The 17633-nt window shown below is 56.7% G+C and overlaps 1 protein-coding gene across 9 annotated transcripts in view; it reads left to right on the top strand.

Annotated features, from left to right (window-relative positions):
• The first annotated feature begins 2357 nt into the window (after positions 1 to 2357).
• Positions 2358 to 17633, top strand: part of Cxxc5 (CXXC finger protein 5) — a 34964-nt gene continuing 19688 nt past the window's right edge. Inside the window, exons 1-3 of one of the 9 annotated variants that reach the window (XM_087180797.1) lie at positions 2358 to 2878; positions 15772 to 15909; positions 17499 to 17600. The gene's annotated coding sequence lies outside the window, so the exon portion shown is untranslated. Of the gene's footprint in view, positions 2879 to 2934; positions 3043 to 14460; positions 14614 to 15771; positions 15910 to 17498; positions 17601 to 17633 lie in introns of those variants that run through there. The other 8 variants (XM_087180798.1, XM_087180796.1, XM_021255912.2 and 5 more) reach the window with 8 other exon arrangements.

Genomic DNA, 17633 nt, shown 5'->3' with positions numbered 1-17633 from the left:
TTTGTAGTGCAGGCTGGCCTCAAATGCATGAAGATCCTCCTGCTTCAGCCTCTGGAATGCTGGGATTACAGGTGTGCACTACCACGCCCAGCTAGAATGTCCATCTTTAAGACATCTGGGCGCACACACCTGTAGTCTCAGCACTTGGAGACTAAGGCAAAAGGATGAGTTCAAGGCCAGCCTGAGCTATATAGGGAGACCTTATCTCAAAAAACAAAACAAAACACCAAGAAGCTTAGATGTGAACTTCTGGGAATGTTCACTGTCTTAACTATTTCTATAGCAAGCACCTTACTTTACTTACATGGTATGTTCACACAGGGTAGCCTTAAAGAATCTTGCTGCCAAGTATGGTGGTGCATGCCTGTAATCTCAGTGCTGGGGAGGCTGAGGCAGGAAGATTGCTGGGGTCTGGGACTAGCTTGGGTTACTTAGTGAGTTCAAGGCCAACTTGGAATACATAGTGAGACCCTAGCTGAAAAAAAAAGAAAGAAAGAAAATTGCTGGAGAGGGCCAGGGATTTAGCTCAGTGGTGCCACCGCCTGCCTGCCTCACAAGCACAAGGTCCTGAGTTCAATCTCGGGTACCAAAAGAAATAAAAAATTTTAAAAAAAAGAAAAGAAAAGACAACTGCTGGAGAGGGGCTAACTACCTCTGTAAGGGAGCCATTCTTCCAACGAGTATGGGAGGTAAGGGAGGACAAGAACACTAGCATTCTGGCAAGGAAGGGACTGGGGAGGTATCTGCAGTGTCTGGGAGGAGTCACTTCTTTCGGCCTGGGATGGCAGGAGTCGGGAGAGACGACATGTTCTACGTGAGTTCTGCCCTTTCGCACCACTCCCAGCCCTGGACAGGTTAGGGCCCCAAAGTCCACATATAGAAAACTTCAGGAAAGCCGGAGATTTAGCTCAGTTGTACCGCTCGTGGCTTGCAAGCACAAGGTCCTGAGTTTGATCCCCCCACCACACACACAAAAAAAGGCTTCAGGCTGCTGGTCCCCAAAGACTCAGGCCCCATGGCCCTGGCCCTGGCTGGGAGACAGGCAGGCTGTGCAGGAGGAGAGGAAGCAGCAAGGTGGGAGAGGGCTTTGCTTCTCCCAGGGAGGCCTCAATGTCAAGGTCTCAGCAGTTAACTAATTCCCTGTTATCTGGACCCCATTGATCTCCATCTCCCACCTAGGATTTAACCTGGGGCTGGCTTCCTTTTTTTTGAGAAAGGATCTCACTAGGCAGTTCTGGCTATCCTTGAACTTGCTATGAAGCCCAGGCTGGCCTCAAACTTGCAGGGATCCTTCTGCCTCAGTCTCCAGAGTGCAGGGATTACCAGTGTGCACCACCACACCCCACTCTCGATCAGCTTCCTAACTGCACTGTCCCTCATCTCCACCTTGAGTCACTGGCTGTGTTTTCTCAGCATGGCCTGACTTTCAGCCTGCAGTACAAGTCTCCCCCCATGAATCTCAGAGAACTGGAGAAGTTCCACTTTGGGATTATAGACAGTTTGGGAGTATTTGAACCTGGGGCTCAGTCTATGGGTCCGCGGAAGAAGACATCTCCAGCTGGAGGATTAGTTTATGCTGGGCAGATGGAGGGGCATCTATAGAGTAACGTTAGGACTATGTGGGCCCAGTCTGTCTGTCCCCACTGGGCACCTACTGTAGCACGTATGAGCTTTCGGTCTCTTTTTCAACCCGTAGCTTTTGAGCGCTGCTGTGTTCCAGGCACTGTTTTAGGCTTCAGGTTTGTAGGCCACGGTCCCAGGGCTGCACAATGTAGTCGACCCAGGGATTGGACTGGAATCTTCCCAGACAGTTTCCTCATCTGTGGATTGGAAACAGGAAACTTCATCCCTTTTCTCAGGGTGGACCCATAGAATCGGGGAGGGTGGGGTCTTGGACAAACACCTAGGCCCGATAAGACACGCACCTGAGCTGGTGTGGGGGGAGCGGTGCCTGGTGTGGGGGGAGCGGTGCGGGTAAACCCTCCTTCCAGATCCTTCCCAACTTCTTGCCCAGTTGAATAGGGGACAGGGGAGAGCGGATTTTCCCCGAAGGTGCATGCCCAAGCCCAGGCCAGGCATCCCTCACGAAAGGGGGGAAATCCTCTTTCCTTTTTCTTGTAAAGTTTTGCGAAAAAATATAAGGTGAACTAGGGCGCGCAGGGGAGCTCAGCCTGGACTGACCACACCAGGGCGCCGGGAGCAGAGGCGCAGCGGCCCTGGCTCCAGCCTTAGAGCCTTCGGCGTCCAAGTGGCCAGAGCGGCGCTGGGAGGGAGGCGGCGGGAGGAGGGAGGGGAGCCGAGGTGGGGGGGGGGGAGGGAGCGGAGAGTCCGGTCCGGGTTTTGCCGGCAGCCCCCGGGCACCGTTCAGAGCTCCTGGCCCGGCGGGCGCGCGGCGGCGGCAGAGGCGGCGTAGCCTGAGCCGGGATGTAGAGGCGGCTGCGGCAGAGGTGGCAGTGGCGGCGAGAGCAGGCGTCCGAGCTGAGGAAGAAGAGTGGCAGAGCCTCCCCCCACCACACGCACCGCCGGGCTCCGCGTCCCAGCCCGCGCCCAGCCATGCGCGCCGCCTGCTGAGTCCGGGCGCCGCACGCTGAGCCCTCCGCCCGCCGCGCCGCGCTCCGCTCGGGGTGATTAGTTGCTTTTTGTTGTTTTTTAATTTGGGCCGCGGGGAGGGGGAGGAGGGGCAGGTGCTGCAGGCTCCCCCCCCTCCCCGCCTCGGGCCGGCAGCGACTCGGGCTCCGGCCCCGGCACGGCGCGCGGCTGGAGCGGAGCGCACCTCGGCGGCGGCGGTGCCCAGAAGCGGAGCGCAGCTCCCCGCCCCGCCCCTCCCCCCGGCCTCGCGGCGACGGCAGCGGTGGCGGCTGGACGACTCGGAGAGCCGGTAGGTGTCGGGCCACGGCCCTCCCCCGACCCCCCCCCCCGGCCGGCCCCCTCCCCTTCCCCGCCTTCCTCCCTCTCCTCCCCCGGGGCTCGGTGCGCGGCCGGGGCCGGAGTTCGCTGCAAGTCGGCGGAAAGTTTGGCGGCGCGGGTTCCCCCGAAGTTCAGGTGCGGAGAGACAGGGACGGGGAAGGAGGGGGTCTGAGCTTGGGAGGGACGGGGGACGCCCGCCACGGATCCGCGGAGCCCCGGAAGCCGGGAGACCTAGCGCCAGTGATCGTTAGGTGGCCGCTGTTACACCCAAGCCTTCCCAAGCCGCAGTATGTTCGGTCGCAGATCACTGAGTTCAGACAAAAAGAGGGGTTTTAGGGTCGGGGACGGCGGGTTGGGCGCGGTGGAGTGGGGCCGGGGCTCTCCCTGCAGGCTAGCGTCCCCGTCCTGATGCCTCGAGCTCGCGGGCGCTGGGGTGGCGGGCGCCCGGGCTCCTCACCTCTCGGTGTCGGCGGGCCTCTGCCCGCAGGGGCGGCTGCTTGGAGATCGCTGGTGCGCGCTCCCCGCATCAGACCCCACTCAATTGCACTGTGTTTAGGGGCGACAACAGCTGCTTCGATCGCCCTCGACCCCGCGTGGCCGAACCTCCTCCACTTGGGAGAGGCGGCGGCCACTTCTGCATTTCCCCTCGGGCTCCTCGCCCCCGCTGCCCGCGGGGTGCCTGGCAGGCTGATCTAGTTTGACCTTTTTTTTCTGTCCAAGTATCTCCCCCACCTCCACCGCGCCCCGCGGCCTCTCACTCCCTTCCTCTCTAGCCTCTGAGAGTCTTTAGGGCTGCCTCCCGAGCCCCGCGTGGCCCAAGGGCGTGCAAAGCCAGGGAGGGAGAATGGGGGTGTTCCCCAGGCTGGGGATCTGGGGTGGGGCCGGGTGACCCAGGCTCCTGCCTTGCTGCTCCGGCCCCGAATTTACCCCTGAAGTTCAGCGCTAGGCCCCCTCCCCTTCGCTTCCCCGGGGCGAGGGGCTGAGCCGCTGTGAGAGGAATGTGTTAATTTTCTGACTGGGGGAAGTTGTCCTAGCCCAGAAAGGGCTGCTTTCCGGCGGGGCGCGCGGGGGGCGCCTGGCTTTGTTTATCTGTAGGATCGATCGAAAGTGAGTGACCCCAGTTTTTAAATGGGGGGTCATTCCGGCCCCTGTCAGTAGAGATGAAGCGCCCAGAGAGAGCATTCATCCCCCTTCTCTTTTTTTCCCTCGGGAATCGGAAGGGGTGCGCGGAGTTGGGCTAGTGCCACGGGCTGCAAGAGGCACCGGTAGATTTGGGGGGCTCTGTAGTGACTCATCCGGAAAGACCTGCTCCCTGGAGTCTCTTGCGACGGGGTCTGAAGGCTTGGCAGCCGCGCCCTACTTTGCCCCTTGGACCCTGGGTGGTCTGAGAGTCGCGTCTTCGGGTTGGGGGTGCTGGACGGGGTGGGGGACGGCGGGCCAGTCTCTTGATCCCCGCCTTTCCTTACGCCGCTGGCGCTGTTCGGAGCCCTAGGTTTTGCAGTGGGCCCAGCAACCACCCCCCCCAACACACACACACACACACACACACACACACACACACACACTGCGTTCGCTCAGGAAGCGCTGCGAAGGGGGGCGTGTGTGATCGCTCGGCCCTCGCCCCCGCCGGAGCCGCCCTGGGGCCGCTGGCAAACAGAGTCCCTTTCAAGTTTTCCGCTGGGGCCGCCTGGCGGGGGCTGCGAGCGCGGTCGCTGCGGACTTGTTTGGAGCGCGATTTGAACGCCCGGCGCCACCTCAGCTGCCCTGGCTCGCGGGGGTGGGGTGGGGGGTGCCCATCTCTGCAGTTCGGAACATTTGGCCTAAGCTTGACCTGATCTCCTCTCAGAAGACCTCCATACGCTGGGTTCCAACTGGCCCGGGAACCCAGGAACTGGAATCGGAAATCCCCTCCAACCCTTTTTTGAGAGCCGTGCTGGGAGACTGAGACCAGCTCTTCCTCCCCGCGACTGCGTGGTGTTGATTTAGCAGTTTCCCTAGATGAGAGTCAGGCTGGAGCTTGGCGGGGGGGGGGGGCGCTCTGCAGCTGTCACCCCCCCCCCCAACGGAAATTGTCCTCTCTCCTTGGAGAGGAGGGAGACGGGTGACAGTTTGATTTTTGCCCTGGGAAGGAGTGGGAACAGCTGAGAGAGGTTGGCCTCTTGAGTTCTCAGTCGGCCCTGGAACTTGGTAGACCCTCCCCCATCCGTCCTGGCAGGAGCTGGGACTCTCCCAGGGAAGCCCCTAACCAGCCTTGCCCCTCACTCTTGCCCCTCCCTCCTTTTCTAGGGTGAGGGCACAGGTTCTTGTGCAGAAGACAGACCCTTGGCTGGCTGGCTGTCCGTTGGCGCCTTATTTATGTGTGTGTTTGGGTCGGGCTGTTTTCCCGGCTCAGCAGGTGACCCTGGCCTGGGCCTCCTATCTCCTGCGACAGAGGCTGTTGACTTACCCGAGGGCCAGCGGCCTCCTCTTTATCACGTGAGGCCTGGAATGTCCACCCAGCCGGGCTGGGCGGGGTGGGGGAAGGGACGGGGAAGATTGTGCGTCCAGGGCCCAGGGCCACACAGGGCTGTGTTCCAAGGGCCCGCACTGTGTGACCCTCGACTTTTGCTGCCTATTTCCAGCTCTTTGCCTGCCTTCTACCCATTTGGCAAATGTGAAACTGAGTCCAGTAGGCGTGTGGGGGAAGGGTTGCATCTGGATAAGAACTAAGTCTCTGGGAACTAAATGTCCCACCTTCTTTAGGAACACACCAACCACCTAATTCATGGGAGGATCTATTGGAAATGGGGGGGGTCACACCCTAGGAGGGGAGAGAGGGATATGAGTGTGGTTGAGGTCAGCTGACTTTGAGGGTGCAGGATGGGGTAGATGAATGGGGGAATACAGGTGAGCCAGACCCAGGTCTGCTTCCCTAGAGTCCCTTGTATAGCGGGGTAACCATTTATTCAGAACTAATTCCCCCAAGCATGTTGCGATGCAGCAAGACTTAACTGGCCAAGGACAGGGGAGGCTCACTTATAATTATTTGTGTGGTCCCTTACCTACATGCAATTCACTTATTCATTGGCCTGATATGTAAGTGTTGCACATCTACCTGTGTATCCCTACTTTTCTAGGGATGGCAGAATCACTGCCCCTGCTCTGGAGGCAGGTCCAAGGCAGAAGCTCCGCCCCTTTCCCCTCTCTTATCCCTACCACTTGGTCCCATCCTAGCCTTGTGTGTGTGTGGTTGTGTATCTTTGTGTGAATTGTCCTTGATTAAGTGTATTAATAGTTAAACTATCATAGCTGGAACTCACCAGACCACAAAAAGCTTCCCCCGTTACTCACACACTACTGCCCAACAAGAATATCCCACTAAAGTTTTTTTCTGCTTTCTCTTACTTCCCCCTCACTGTCTGCCTCCCCCGAGTGCTGAGCCCACCCTCCCAGGCTGCTGGCAATGAGAGAGGACTGTCCCCTTCAAAGGCCAGGAATCTCTAACCCGCCACCTGCCTGCTAAAGCCAGAGGCAATGTCAGCTGACAGATGAGGCTCTGTGGCACTAGTCTTTTGGTCTGTAATGTAGGAATCTGATTGTGAGTGTGCTCGTGATTACAGCATGTGGGTCTAAGTCATATACTGTATCTATATTTGTGAATCTAGTGTTGAATGTGTCTGTCTCAGGGTATGGAAGTCTGGGCATGCTTGGATTTGTGAATAGGTGCATGTGTAAATGCATTGTATATGTACATACTTGAGGTTGTGTATCTGAAAGTTGGGTATGACCCTGTGAATCAGGAATGTATGTGGTTTTTGGTTTTGTTTTTTTTTTTGGTACCAGCGATCGAACTCAGGATCTTGCGCTTTCGAGGCAGGCACCAGAACCACTGAGCTAAATCCCTGGCCATGAATCAGGAATGTATATATTCTGTGCATTGTATGTGCCCAGGATTTTGGAGAGTTCGTGTTCATGATTTGTGTGTATTTGTGTTTTGGATGTGCTTATAAATCTGGGAGTGTCTGAGTTTCTGGGTGATGTGTATCTGGATTGTGAATGTTCATGTGGATATAGGGGTGGGACTCTAAACTGTGTGAGTAGTGGTCTGTGTGTTCAAGGGCTGATAGCTACATGTTCCTTCTCTTTCTGTTTGTCTGCTGGTCTTTCTGTTTCTTCCTCGTGGTTTGAGGTCGCTCGTGCGCACGCGTGTGTGTGTGTGTGTGTGTGGTGTGTGTGTGTGTGTGTGTGTGTGTGTGTGTGGTATCAAACCTCTCCCAGCCAGTCCACCCCCCTTTCCTCTCAGCAGTAACTGGGCAGCCTCCCTGTCTGCCTGCCTGCTGGGAGTTTTGGAAGCCTTGGAGGGAGACAGGCTGGGGCCGGGGTGACAGCGCGTATCCACAGCGATGGCAGCCTGTGATTATGGGAATAAAAGGATTTTAAGGTCATGGGTGTTTTTTATGGCCCCCCCTTTGTTGGAGCCAGTGGCAGCAAAGGGCCATAGCTATATGTCTGCAGGTTGGAAAATCTGCGCCTGTGCAGGTGAGTGTGGCTATGAGAGGCTTAGCTGGGAGCTTGAACATGTGTGTAGGCTTGAACAGAGCCTTTGAGAGCCCATGTGCCTATCTGCCTGCTCCTCATGTGAGAGCTCATGTTGCTGTCATTTATCCTTCTGGAGGAGAATTCCCAGTAAAACTTCTGGCTTCTGGGTGTCACATGGATCTGGAACCCCGAAGTCCTCTGTATACTGAGGAGAGCAGTCAGGCCCTAACTCATTGCTCACTGCCCCCTCTCAGTCAGGTGTCTCTGGCCAGAGACTGGCTGGGCCCAGTCACCTGGGCAAGGCCACATCTCAGGGTGTCAGTGCCCCTGGCCCAGCTCCAGCCCCTGTAATTGCATTCTGCTGCCTAATCCCCCGCCAGCTCAATTAGATCGCAAATTCTTCTTCATTTCCTGCCTGTGATGCTGGCCTCCCTCTGGGCTAGCAGGGACTGGAAGGGAGGGGGATCCTGACCCTCCTTCCACCAGCACTGGGGGCTCTGGGAGGGATGCCTTGCTCCTGCTACACTGACCCTGGAGTGCAGGTTAGAACTCTGGGGGCCAGCAGACCTCCCCTGGCCTTTTTTGGATCAGCCTTAATATACCCATGCTCGTGGAGAGACTCATGTCACCTGGTACAGGGGCTATGGATAGACCCGGGCAGATCAATCCAGCCAAGGCCCTAGGCTGCACCCATACCTGGGGTCCCTGTAGGCACTGCCGCCTCCTGCTCCCAAAACAGTTGCACAGCAGTTGTGATCTTGTCATTGACCTTTTCATGATGTCCTTTTTAAGAGCCAGTGTGTTTCTGACCACTCCTACTGGCTTCTAAGCCCCTCCCTTGACTTCACTCAGACTAGTATGAGCAGTAGCTTTGGAGTCCATTAGGCCTGGCTTCAAATCCAGGCCCTGTCTATATCTGCGTTACAATAGATAGACAAATTGTATTTTCCTTGCAAACCTCAAGTTTACTTTTCTCTGAAATGGGGCAATAAGAATGTCTGCCTTGGGCCGGGGATTTGGCTCAGTGGTTTCGCCGTCTGCTGCGCAAGTGCAAGGACCCTAGTTCAATCCCCGGTACCAAAAAAAAAAAAAGAATGTCTGCCTAAACCAGGTGTGGTGGTGCATGCTTATAATCTCAGCATTCCAGGGCTGAGGCAGGAGGATCTAAAGTCAAGGACAGCCTGGGCTACATAGTGAGACCCTGTCTCAGAAAAAAAAAAGTATGGCTGCCACACAAGACCATTGTCAGGTAAACACAGACGTGGTTGCACAGTGCCCTGTCAAGAGTAGTTTCCCCACAGTCAGCATTTAGTAAGATTTGCCTTGGCTGGGTGTGCTGCCACATGCCTTAGTTCCAGCACTTAGGAGGCTGAGACAGGAGGATCACAAGTTCCAGGCCAGCCTGGGCTACATAGGGAGGCAGATTTTGTCTCAGAAAGAGAGAGAGAGCTACTTGACTTTTATCTAATGAGAACTTGGGATCTCCCAGTGAATAGGAGGAAAAGAGCACAGCTTATACTTAGCATTTCTGCTTGTCTTGCTAATTACCAGGGATGGGACCTTGGGTGCATTACCTCTCTATAGTTTCTCTTCCCCATCTGTGAAATGGGCCTGATGAGAAGTGACCTTAGAGGCCAGGGATTTAGCCCAGTGGCACCTCGCCTGCCTTGTAAGCGCAAGGTCCTGAGTTCAATCTCTGGTACAAAAAAAACCCCAGTAGAAGTGACCTTTGAGGACTAGCACATGGGAGGATTAGCTGCTTGGTCCCAGCAGGTTTTCCACCGATAATTTGCCCTCTCCTTTCTTCACACCAAGCCTTGGGTAGGTAGGGCCGGTAAAGACTCAGGCTTGGGCTGGGCCTATAATCCCAGTACTGGGGAGACTGAGGCAGGAGGATCACCTCGAGGTCCAGCCTGGGCTAAATAGTGGTTTCAAGGCCAGTGTGAACTACATAGTGAGACCCTGTCTCGAAAAACCAAAAAGAAAGACAGACATAGGCTCAAGGGTCAGGCACTGGCCAAGGTCATGAGGCTGGCAATGGGGCCAGAGTGGGGTGGGAAGGCCAGGGTATGACCTGCTGGCTCAGCTGAGCTGTGAGGCACAGCTTTTTCCTCCCTGCAGGTCTCTGGAAAGTGGTGGCTTAGCTGATTTTTCTTTTTTTCCTGGGAAGGGGAAGCTGGATGTCTACCCCTCCTTCCCCAGGAGGCGCCCATGGCAGCGGCTGTGCTGACAGGCCTCCTGGCTTTCTTGTGAGGGTGGCTGGCAGCTCTGGAGGGCCTGCTGTGCCCAGATCAGCCTGAGGGAAGAGGGAGCCGCAAAGGTCTCCCTCCCCTCACCGATCCCCAAGGCCCCTCCCACCCTCAGCCTGTCCTCTCTGTCTATGGAAAGACAGGACTCTAGCAGGGAAACTGGCTGTGACAGAAAGCGGGGGCAGCCTTCTGCCTCAGGGTCCCCCAGCACTCCCTAGCTAGTCTCCTGGTTTCTGTGACCTCTGTCCCTCACTGGCCTAGGCTCTTTAATATTTCATGGCCCTTCAAGTGGCCCTCCCCCCCCCCCCCGCCCACGGCCCCCTTTGTCTGCCTGCCACCCCCCTTGGGGCATCCCTGTCACTGAATTACTGACCCAGAGGCTTGTCTGCCTTCCCCCAACTGCCCCCCACTGCGACAGCCCCTGCCGCCCTCCGGGGTCTGCCTACCCCACACCTCTACTTATGATACCCTCCATCCTCACAGGGTCCTCTACCCTTCCCTGACATCTCTAACCATCTCCCTGCCCTTTTCCTCCATTTTCCTCTTTTGTTGACCGCCTCCTTCCCAATGGAACCGAAACTGCGGCCACTGGTCTGCTTGCTGTCCGCCCCCCGGGCCTACCCCTTCCTGCCCCTCCCCCCAGCTGTGCTGGCCAACCCTGAGAGCTGGTTTTATTTATTTTTCTGTTTGTTTGGGAAGAGGGCAGTGGCGGCTCTGGGCCCTGGCTGCTGTGCTGTGCTTAAAGCAGTGGGCAGGCGGCCGCACTGGCCTCCCAGGAATGTGGCCAGGACGACCCACGCTATATTTACTCCCCTCCAGCTGCCGGCCCAACAGGGCAGAGCCAGGCCTGCCCGGTGGCCCCCCGGGAGCCCTGTGTCCTCCCCTGTCTGGCAGACCCCACATGGCCCTTAGGCCCACTACCTCCTCCCTTGCCCGTGACCTCCTCTGACCTTTGCCTTGCCTGCTTTGCCAGCAGGAACGCTGTATGCCATGCTATAGGCATAAAGTCAGGGTGCTGGGGGGCCTGGCACTCAGCAGCCTCTGCACCCCCACCCAGGGCCTAACCTAGGCCTGTAATCTGGTGGCTAGAACTATGCAAAACATCTTCCTAGGCTTCTCTCCATGAGCCTGGTCCCTGCTCTTGCCACAGTCTCCTTTAGGTACAGGCGATCACTGGCAAGAGTGGGATGGGGCTGGAGCAGCTCTGTTCCACATGGTAGGACGACCCCTCAGGGCCCTCACGGGCACAAATCACACACACCTTGGCGCTTACATATATACATGTGGAGAAAGGCTCCCCCAGGAACACATGCTGGGTTGTACCTTCCATGCAGGCAGGGCCATGCCTCCTGACATTGATTCCCTTTCATCAGATGCTTGCGGGAATTTTTTTGAGCCCGTTCCTTGCCAGCCTTCCAATCTCTAAGTTAACAGCTCTCTGACCTTTGCCTTCTTTAGTCCTTGCAGTAGACCCAGGAGCTTAGGTAACAGTTAGCGTCCCCATATACAGATGGGGACACTGAGACTTAACAGTTTGTGACTTGATGCTGACAAGTGGGACTGAATTCTGGCAGAGCCCTGGACAGGCTGTGAATACCACAAAGACAGCCACAGGTGGTCTGTATGTGTTGTGTTCCCTGCACCTCCTGTGCTACCAGGCACATGAAGTAGATTCCCGTTCACTACCTTCAGACCCTGCTTTGCTTCCCCTGTGAGTCAGGGAGATGGGCTGATTAGCTAACTAGTTGGGTTAATAAAGGAATGAATTAATGAATGACCTGCTGATTGGCTGTGAAATGAGCACTCCTCCTGAAGGACCCTGGGATGTGGGTTGTGTGGTGGTGGACAGGCTGCTGTTTGAATACCCACTGACCCAGAGGAGGACTGGAAGTGAAGTGGGAGCAGGGCTGACAGAGATGGTCAGAGGAGCAGGCTGCCAGGCCAAACCTGTGGGCCAAGTGGTCATGTCTTCTCCCTGGCTCTCAGTTTTTCTGTCTGCCAAATGGGCTTGGGAGGCTTTGTTCTGGCAGGCTGGCAGCTGGCCTGAACTGGAGCTGGCCTGGGAGGTGAAGGGACTGGCGGGAAGGAGGAAGCAGTGGGTGGTGAAGACAGGAAGATGAAGCGTGGAGCTTGGCTTGGAACCTGAGAAGCAGGAGACCAGCCCTGACCTAACGCTGGCCCTCCCTCCGGCCCTCCCTTAGAGCTGCAGGCTCACAAAACCCAACCACCCACTCTTGCCCTGGTGCAGGCTTACTTCCTGACATCCGTGGCGTCAGTGGCTGTGTGTGCCAGGAGGAGGTGGCTTGTCCCCTGGGATTAGACCAGCTCCTCCCTGGGCCCATGCTTCCCCCTCCCCAGCTTCATGTCAGCTCCTTTCGATCTTGCTTGGAGAAACCTCCCGACTAGATGGGAAGGTGGTTAACTGGGCCCATAGCAGTAAGCACAGGGTAGGGCCATAGCCCCCTTCTTATGGGTCTGTCAGGTCTTGGCACTCTAGAATTTTTAGCGACAAGAGTCTAGAATCATAGACTACTTAGAATGGAAGGCTCCTCATCAGGACTCTTGTCATTGGTATTCTAGAATCACAGGACTGTGGATTTTCCTGTGGGAAGGAAGCATGACTGGTCATGTTTCAATCTCTTGTTTGGTGGGAAGGGACACTGAGGCTCTGGGAGGTGTTTTTCCTGAGGTCACAGAGCCTGGAGCCCTTAGGTGACATGAGCCCATATCTGGAATACCACCGCCAGTTCTGCCAGTAGGGGGTGGGCTGTGGGCCCAGTCAGGCAGCAAGAGGATGCGGCTGGCCTGCAGGCACAGGAGGGGTCCTCTCTGTGGCCACCTGCCCGCCTGCTGCCCACGCTTCTCGAGGTACCAGTGTGAGGAGGAAATGCAGGCTGTTGCTTCCAGCAACAGCCGGCAGGGCCGGGCGGCTTCCCAGCTCCCCCTCTGACTCATGGCTGCCTGCAGCTCCCCTCCCCTGGGGGCCTCAGCAGCCCCATCTGTGCAATGGGAAGAGGAGGCTTTAGCCCACACTCTACTGTCACAGAGACAGTTAGGCCAAGGATTCTGTGCAGGACGACCATGCATTTGGCCCTGGAGCACTGAGAATGTCTGCTTGGAGTCACTCTAGGCCCCTAAGTAGCCTGGGAGGACCAACTTGGCTCCTGGGCTGAAAGTGGTGAAAGGTAAATGATAAAGAAGGGACCCAAATCAGCCTCTTTCAAGCTCTTTTTTGGAGCTGGGCTTGGTGGCATATGCCTGTAGTCCTAGCACTCAGGAAGTCTTAGGCAGGTGAATCACAAGTTCAAAGCCAGCCTGGCAACTTAGCAAGACCCTGTCTTTAAAAAGCACCTGGGGTTGTAGCTCAGGGTTCAGTCCCCAGTACGGGGTCGGTAGGGATGGGAGGGAAGGCCTATCTCTGGGGGTTCTCTCCTGACCTCAGTGTACCCATCTGCAAAATGGAGGGTGTTGGTTATCCCATGGGGCCAGTCTGTGCTGTTTGGATATTCTGGATGCTGGGAATTCTGAGGGTAAGTGGCAGACTTGCCAGTGCTGCAGAAATGGGGTGGATTGAAGGGGTGATTGGGGGGAGGTGAGAGGCAGTGTTCAGATGTAGCAGTGTCCAGCAGAAAATCCCAGCTGTTCTCAGGAAGCATTTCCTCCACTGGTCTCCTCCTGGGAGGGAGACCAGGCAAGCAGTAAAGAGCAGTAGGGGCAAACAAGGGCCGTAGCTGGTCCATGTGGAGACATCTCAGGCCTGGCAGCTAGGAAGGCCTGTGCTCTGTGGTGTGGGGGGCCAGTCAGGGCTGCTGGGAGGGGCTGGGCCATCGTCCAGATTTCAAAGCCTTCCTCTAGGGCTTAGAGGTGCCCTCCGCCCTGTCCTGAGCTGCTGTTGCCGCGGGGGTGGCAGATGCTGTTTCTTCAGCAAGTGGGAGGCCTCCGGAAGGTCCTCCTGGGAGGTTCCGGGGAGCAGTGGGGGTTTCAGCAGCTGCTGCCCAGCCAGGGCTGGCTAACAGTGGCCTCCCAGGTCCCTCAGACCTGAGGGCCTGCCCTCCCCACTTCCCCCCCACTGCCCACCAGCTTCTTGGCCCTGGCTCCCGCCCATCCCTGGCTGTGTCTGCAGAACCCGGGGAAGGCAGGGGAGGAGGCACAGCGGGCTCAGAACAGCGGGTGCCCGTGCAGCCAAGTATTTGCGCCGAGCTGTCAGAGACAGACAGGCATGTGGGGAATTTGGTGCATGTGGGGCTGGGGGAAGCAGCCGGGTGGGCAGGCAGACCAGAGCTGGGAGGCTGGGGCTGCCTCCCGGTCGTTAGAACCTACAGGGATAACCATTCCCCCAGTCCCAAGTGGTGGCTGCATTCAGGCACCTTTCCCTGCCCTTACCTGGGCAGTGAGGGGGAGAGACCAATCCTGGCTGGGGCCTAAGATGGTTCTGATACCTGGGAAGAGGGCACCCTGTTGGGGGGCCTGGAGCCTGGGAGAGGCTCTGGTGGAGAGTGGAGCCAGGCAGGAATCCGGGTTGTGTCTCACTGTGGCCTCCAGGAAATAGCAGCTGTCATCTCCCTCTCCCGCCCAAGCCTGGCACAACTTGTTTCCTGGCCAGGGTCCGGCTGGGGGAGATTGGAGGAGCCTGGTATTGCCCAGCTTTGGCAAGGGACTGGCAGGCTTGAGGGGGTCATCTTTGTAACCTGAAAGACAACTCAGGATACTGTGGGGAGGGGACCCTCACCCCTTGGTGTCTATATGCAAAGACCCCAACTTAGTTGCATTTGTTATCTACTCCCAGCAGAACCTATTAGGCATGACAGGACCCAGAGCTGAGTAATACTTGATCGTTCACAGCTGAGAGGCCAGAGAGGTGACTACACTGGCCCAAGGTCACACAGCGGCCTCCCTAGCCTTTCGTCTATCGTCATGAGGGGAGGGCCGATGGAAAGAGGTGAACGTTGGGGTTTGCTGGATTGGGGGGGCTATATTTAGTCCTCCAGAGCTAAGGGGCCCCTGGGAGCAGCTGTTGGGGGGGTGCACAGACAGAGGCCTGAAGCTGCATTTAGTCTGGACAGAAATATCCTCCCCCCACCCACCCACCCACCCACTGGTTGGGCGGCCAGGCTTGCGGGCTTGTTCCCTGAGGGGCAGCTTGCCTGGGCCTGGCGGCCGTCGGGACAGGCAAGATGACCCGATAGGCTTTTCCCAGCTCAGGTTTCGATGAAACAGGAACCGGAGCCGCAGCCTGGGCCATGGGGGCCAGGGCAGCCAGAGCCTGGAGGCCAGGGCTGCGGGTCTCATCTCCCCCTCCCTGTTCTAGGCAGGCAGGCAGGCAAGGCAGCCTCCCTTCTCTGAGGCCTGGGGAAGCAGCAGGTTATTTATCAAGCCAGCCTCCCTGCCGAGTCTGCCTGAGCTCCCCCCACACCCCCCACTTTGCTCTGGCGGCCACGAGCCCAGCAGAGCAGGGTGAGCTGGGCAGGCGGGTGGCAGGATTAGCTCAGGAGACGTGAGTCACCCCATCCCCAGCAGCCCCACAAGGCCCTGTGGCCTGGCAAGCAGAGCACACACTCAGGCACCCCACACGGCACACCCAGGGGCACATAGGACAGAAGCAGTCACTCATAGCACACATAATTCTACACAACTCAGCACACCCAATGACATGCACCACAGATGCAGTCATTCATGTGGGCACTCCAGGGGCACATTCTCAGCCCTAGCCCCTGGTGCACACATGTGGGCATGCTCCTGGGTGAACGGACATACACAGCCACACACAGCACACCTGGGAGAAGGCCACACTCACCCCCACAGAGTGCGCACACTGCTCAGTAAGGCTCCATCCTGTCACAGGTTCAGATGATGTTCCTCGGGCCATACCCAGATGAGACCATAGGGTTAGGCCAGGGGCCCTGACCTGACAAGAGTGCGTGTGTGCACGCGCGCACACACACACACACCTACACACCTACACCTACTCCTCAGGTGGTTAGGTCTCCATTCACCCTGTTGGAACCCTCAGCCATAGTGTTGTCTGATTCTGTAAGGTGGTGGGGGTAAGGGCTTCCCCCATCACCAACTTCTGTGTATGAACCCACTTGCCCTCCAGTATGAAGAGCTCTGGCCCAGGAGGGCACGTTGGAGAGAGATGCAGAGGAACTGGGAAGAGGAAAGGCTGGAGGAAGAATGCCATGGAAAATTGATTTCCCTAGCAGCACTGAGTGGCTGGCTGCTCTTCTCACTCGAGGTGGGCTCTGAAAGGATGGAGGGGCAGCGGTTGTGCACACAGTGAAACCTTTTGACCAGGTGGGCTGTGTCCCAGGAGAATATGCCCTTCATGGTCACCGTGGCACCTGCTTTTCTCTGTCCCCTTGGTTCCCAAGCCCCTCATTATCCGGGCTACCACACCCACCATGCAGTCAGCGCCCTGAGACTTAGGATTTGGCCATAGCTCTTGTTCTTAGTTTATATCCCTGCACCTTGGGTATAGAGCCAGCCTGGGGACATAGGGATCCTGGGCTGCTGGGTTGGACGGAAACCTTCAAGAGCCAAGCATAGTTGTAGGTCTTTGTCCTCCACTGAGGTTGGGGCCTGCCTTCCCTGGACTAGAAATAACTGGGGGCATACCCATTTCCATGTCCTGAAGAACAAGCCATTTTTCAGGTAAGAGAATTTAATCTGATGGAGATGGCTTCATGGTGGTTAAAGATGGTTAAGGCTTTGGATCCTGTCTCCTAACACGCAGGTGTAGATCACTCTCTGGGCCCAGGTAGGCTCCCACCTCCTGGCTATGAAAGTCTCTTCCATTAAGGCCTAGACAGTGGTCAAGGAAGACAGAGAGGCCCGGGCCTCCTGAGGAAAACGGAGTAATGGCCAGGCAGGAAGACTGGACACCCCCCTGGATTGGACAGGTCACTCCTTGTTGTGTTACTATGGGCCAGTCTTCCAGTCTCTCTGACCGTGTGTGTGTGTGGGGGGGTGGTGTGTGTGCGTGTTTGCTTGCTTGCTTTTTGGTGGTGATGGTGGTGGTGGTGGTGCTGGGGATTGAACCCAAGGTCTCAAATGCTGGGTAAGCACTCTACCTCTAATCTACATCCCGGCCTTTCATCTTTGTCTTAAAGCTGCAGGACCTAAAGTAGATGGTAGGTGCTAGGGCGTGGCTCAGCAGCAGAACACATGCTTAATTCATGTGAGGCCTGGGTTCAATTCCCAACACTGCAAAAAAACCAAAAAGTAGATGGTGGGCTATGTTCTCATCTGTACTTTGTTGCACCTGGATCTCCAGGGGGAGTCCAGCCCTATGTATCCACGCCCCCATCTGCTCTGCCAAAGCTGAAATTTTTCTGGGTGTAGCATCCCAAAATATGGGAGTCATTAATTAGAATGGGGCCTGGAAAGCTGGCAATGGGTTGGGCCCAGAGTAGAAGAACCTAGGATACTTGGAGAAATTGCTGGAGACTTCACACTGAGAGGAAAAAGAACCAGCTATAATTAGGGCTTTTTCTGTTTTCCAACCCAACACATGGTAAGGCCATAACAAGACATACTGGAGGGAGCCAGGCGTGGTGGCACACACCTGTAGTCCCAGCAGTTGGGAGGCTGAGGCAGGAGGGTTGTTTTGAGGCCAGCCTGGCTGGATTACATAGTGAGTTCAAGGCCATCCTAAACTACATAGCAAGACCCTGTCCATGCATATTTTTTTCTTGGTGGGGGGGGTTCCAGGGATTAAACTCTGGATGTTGCACTTGCGGGACAGGCGGTGTCACTGCAGAGCTAAATCCCCGGCCCCTAAAATAGTTTTCTTTTTTTTTTTTTTGTACCGGCAATTGAACTCAGGACCTTGGGCTTTCGAGGCAGGCCGTGGAACCACTGAACTAAATCCCCAGCCCAAGACCCTGTCTCCAAAAAAAAAAGATATACTTGGACAGGAGCATCCAGGTGACAAATGGGGCCTTTGCATGGTGGTAAGGG

This window comes from Heterocephalus glaber, unplaced genomic scaffold, assembly GCF_053883595.1.
Source record: "Heterocephalus glaber isolate CG9 unplaced genomic scaffold, H.glaber_assembly_v1.0 deba00001465, whole genome shotgun sequence".
In the NCBI taxonomy this organism is placed as follows: domain Eukaryota; kingdom Metazoa; phylum Chordata; class Mammalia; order Rodentia; family Bathyergidae; genus Heterocephalus; species Heterocephalus glaber.
The sequence above is the reverse complement of the archived record's forward strand: the minus strand, read 5'-3'. Positions and strand labels throughout refer to the sequence as shown.